We start from the raw sequence: 4,839 nt of genomic DNA, 5'->3' as shown, positions 1-4,839 counted from the left end.
AATTGTGGATCCATTTTATGACATCACTCAGGCGATTGTATTGAGAATTAAACTGTAGGGGATAAAAGCTGAATCCAAAGGACCAACCAGGCAGTTCTTAAATTAATTTGGGGAATCCAGGGCCACACAGCAGGCAAATGGTGGAACTAGAATTCAAACGTGTGGTGTCTTATTTCGTGCACACACTTTACTTCTGCTTAATATGTTTCTAGAGTGTCAGTATAAGGAATATTGCAGTGAAAGGTGAAAGGCCTAAAAGAGTTAAGGTGGCTCAAGTACTATCAGGTTTCCTAAACATAGGTTACATGGTTAAGTTCAGTTCTATATTTCGAGACTTTAGAAAGTTATACATGATCTGAAAAATTAGGATGGAAAGATCTGGGGATAATGTGAACACATCTTTGTACCAGGAGGAAGTGACTCATGGCTGATGGGAGAATTGGACATTTTCAATGAATGGCAGAAAATCACATTAGAAGATGAAAGGTTGCAGCTGTGCTTTAATAGTTGTGTCATATAAAAATTGCAAAAGAGAGGCAGCTCTTGGGACCAGCTGAAGAAAGCTCACAGACAGATGTTGGCCCTAAGTGCTGCAGCCTTCACCTTGCCTGTTCAGTGGACAGGAATGTTCGTGGCGCCTCAGCCAGAGGCCTATATGGCCATTAGAAGAGGGGACTCACCATCCTTTATGCTGTCCTATGCATGCTGCACTACCCTGCATTTTATTTTATTACGGTAAAAAACAAATATTATGAAATGTATTATCTTTTTTTTAAGGTGCTCTACACATTCAGAGAAACTTCTCTCGTAACAAACTATAGAAATGATCCCTGAAAGTATAGTCTTTGAAATGTATTGTCTTAACCACGTTTAAGTGTATAGCTCAGTAGTGTTAAGCCTATTTACATTGTTGTGAAAGAGATCGTCACAGATGTTTCGTCTTTTAGTGCTGGAACTATACATCCGTTAAACAATTCCCTTTTAATCTCCCCGTCTCTGGTAACCACTGTTTTATGAATCTGACTACTTTCCAGACCTTGTATAAGTGATATTACGCAGTATTTGTGTTTTGTGATTGGCTCAATTAGGATAATTTTCTCAAGTTTCATCTATGTTGTAGCATGTGACAGGTTTTCCTTCCTTTTAAGGTTGAATAATATTCCATATTTATATACGGATATATATATATGTGTATATAAAACATTCCATACACATCTGCTGCTTCTACCTCTTGCCTATTGTAAACAGAGTTGTTATGAGACCACACTTTCAATTTTTTCAGATATATAACCAGAAGTTGGATGGCTGGATCATATGGTAGTTTTACGTCCTATGTTTAATTTCCTGAGGAACTCCCATACTGTTTTCCACAGCAATTACACCATTTTACAATCCCACCAACAGTGCACAAGGGTTTCAACTTCTCCGTACTCTCGCCAACACTTGTTATTGGATGTTTTGTTTTGTAGTGGTGTAAAATCAAAGAATAATGACTGAGGCAAGTCTCGATCAATTTCGAGATTTATTTTGCCAAGATTGAGAATGCACAAGGGAAAAAGAGACACTAGCCACAGCCAAATCTGTGGCCCATATTTTTGCCAAAGAAGGTTTGGAGACTTCATTGTTTAATGGGGAAAGGGCAGGCAGTAGGGGAAAGAGAAAAGGGAAAAAAAAGGACAGTAGATAAAAGTGGTAATTGGTTGCATTCTTTCGAGGCTTTGATCACTGTTCACTGAATTCACACTTTACATGTGAACAGAAGGTCTGTAGAAACAGTCAACTACAAATTTGTGTGGCCTTGTGCTCAGTGAATCTGCATTTCTACATGAGATAAAGTAAACATAGAGTAGAAGAAGCAGTCAAATATGTATTTGTCTCAGGCAAGCAGACAGATGACTCCCAATCCTGTCCTTGTCCCATGTCTGTGAATATAAGCTGTTGATTTACATTGTCAGGGTGAAATTCAACAGAATTTCTGTTTTAGAGTAAAAATCTTGGGGCCCTTGTAAGCAAATTGTGAGGGAGGCCCTCTGGGGACGTATGTGGCCTCCTATCTGGGCAGCTATCTATTTAGAAGCAACACAAGAGGCAGGTTTGTACCACTCAGTTCCCAAACTTAATTCTTCCCTTCTGCATGGTGCGTTTGGGGTCCCAAGATTTTACTTTCCTTCCACAGCAACCATTCTAATGGGTGCGAGGTATCTTGCACTTTTGAATGGGTCATGTTTGCACCAACAGGTCCAGATTCTGTATAGGAGAGGATTATGGGTGCTTTCTTGATGAAACAATGCTATATTTATATCATACTTTATATGAGGTTGAGAAAATGTAATTGTCTGTAACTAATATGGAGAGAATGGGATCTTATAGACTTTGTGAAGTAAGGTTTAGGTGGAGTGAAGGTTCTCCCAAGCCACCTTCACTGGCAAATGATGATTCCTAAGCAGGCCTCTCTGGCTTCTTGTTTTCTGTCATGTGTCCTTGCCATAAAATGCTTTATTCCTGAATGTTTACACATTGAGCTTCTTTCTCCATTGTATTATTTGGTGACCCAAATAAATCATTCCACCTTTTTTTCTTTTAATCATTTAACCACAAACAATAAGTTTAGTGTCATGCTTGGAGTCTTTCACTTCTACTGCTTGGGTAGATGTCATTCCAGCTGTCACTGAGGCTAAGATTTCAACCACCAGGTGGTACCTAAGTGTTTGTTAAAATCAATTGTGTCTACCCTGTTAGCCAAGTTTTAAGTTAATTTGCCTAATACGTTATTTATGACTATACAGTTATAGCTACTGTATTAGTTATCTATCATTGCTGTGATAAATCATCACAAACTTATTGGATTAAAATATCACAATGTATTATTGTGATTATTGTAAGGTGCAATGTATTATTGTGTATTATTTAGTCCAGGCCTCACTGAACTAAAACCAAGGTGTCAGCAGGGCTGCATTCCTTCTGGATGCTCCAGGGAAGAATCCTTTTCCTTTCCTTTTCCAGCTTTTTTTTTAAATATATATTTTATTGTGCTTTAGGTTTTGGGGTACATGTGAAGAACATGCAGGATTGTTGCATAGGTACATACATGGCAATGTGGTTTGCTGCCTTCCTCCCCATCACCTATATCTGGCATTTCTCCCCATGTTATCCCTCCCCAACTCCCTACCTGCCGCTGTCCCTCCCCTAGTTCTCCCCCACAGACCCCAGTGTGTGATGCTCTCCTCCCTGTGTCCATGTGTTCTCATTATTTAACACTCACCTATGAGTGAGAACATGCAGTGTTTGATTTCCTGTTCTTGTGCCAGTTTGCTGAGAATGATGGTTTCCAGGTTCGATACCTGCATTCCTGGGCTCACTGACCCTTTCTCCAATCTCAAAGCCAGCAGCAAAGCATCTTTATATCTCTCTCGCCTCCCTCTTGCAATTATAAGAGCACTTGTAATTATATTGGGGCCACCTGGATAATCCAGGACAATCTTCCCCACATCAAAGTCAGCTGATTAGCAAATTCAATTTCATCTGCAACCTTCATTCCCTTTGCCATGTAACCTAACATAATCTCAGGTTTCAGGACACGTCTATCTTTGGGGGACATTACTTTGTCTGCTACTGCTACCATAAGTTCTGGAAATTTTAACATGTCTTGGTTTTTTAATACTTTGCCCTGACATGCTGAAGTCAAACAGCATCAACATTTTTTTTCCAGAGTATCCAAAGGATGGATGGATGGATGGAGGGAGCGAGTGAGGGAGGGATAGATAAACTGATATTCAGACAAATGTGAGGTGTGAATGTGTTTCACATATAGAAATCCCATTTAACGTCATGAACTTCTCCTGAACCCCACTTGAGCTTATAGATAGGAAGTGGACATCACTTCCAACTACCATCATTACCAGGCTCAAACATCCAATTCCTAGCTTTTTAGTTTTGAAAGCCTTAGTCTGTGAACAAGACAAAAAGATCTCAAGTATTACTTGAAGAATTTTTTCCAGATTCAAGATGGGTTTTTGCATTCATAAAATAGGTTAGGGTTCTCCTGGCTGTGGGGAGACAAGACGCGGAGAGGCAGGAAAATTATTTGCTATGGTGAAGGTGATATTGGTGAATTATTTGCTAAGACAGGTCCTGAAATCTGGGGTTAGATCCTAGGTTGGCAGACAGTGTAGGGAGAAAGCAGATTATAGGTTTGGGAGACCAAGAAAAGAGAAAACTTGTCCACACCCCTACCTGGGGTTTTGGAAGACGGCAGACAAACTCACAAACATTCAACATGCTATCGTGGCGGAGAGTGTAGAGTGGAAAAGGCTGTGGGAGCTGATGGGGCAGAGAGGGATAGGCAGCCTCGCTGTGTTTCCCATGACTTCAGAGAGGCATGAGCTGCCACCTGTATCCTCTCCACACACCTGAGAAAAGGACATGGAAGTTAGGACAGAGGAGGAGAAAAAAGTAAAACAAGCCATTTGTCTAGATATATTCATAGAAGTCTCAGCAGATGCCAGGACAGAGTGATGACTATCTCCAAAGACCAGGTGGTACAGAGCCAGGGCAGATGCCTGCATAGATAAAGCAGCCCAAGATTTGAGACCTCCTTTCTGCTGACACACAGATTATAGAAGCCCCTAGAACTTAAATGGAATCTCAGGAAGAAAAGAGGAAGAGGGAGGAAGGAGGACAAATCCTGAACTGATTGAAATTGGCCTAGAGAAAATGAGTTTATTTTGAATGGACTCAATTATGCATGTATATAATATATACATAATTTTGCTAAAGATGAAGCAAGATTTAAAATTAAGCTGAGATTTTCTTAATTCTATTTTTCACGCACATGAGTAC

At 40.1% G+C, this 4,839-nt stretch overlaps 1 pseudogene; it reads right to left on the bottom strand.

The window, feature by feature from the left end:
* Positions 1–737: 737 nt before the first annotated feature.
* LOC116565910 lies at positions 738–846 on the bottom strand (annotated as a pseudogene).
* Positions 847–4,839: the final 3,993 nt, after the last annotated feature.

Source organism: Sapajus apella, unplaced genomic scaffold (genome assembly GCF_009761245.1).
Source record: "Sapajus apella isolate SASKATOON/1434 unplaced genomic scaffold, GSC_monkey_1.0 scaffold41, whole genome shotgun sequence".
Classification (NCBI taxonomy): Eukaryota; Metazoa; Chordata; class Mammalia; order Primates; family Cebidae; genus Sapajus; species Sapajus apella.
This window is presented reverse-complemented; position numbering and strand designations above follow the sequence as displayed.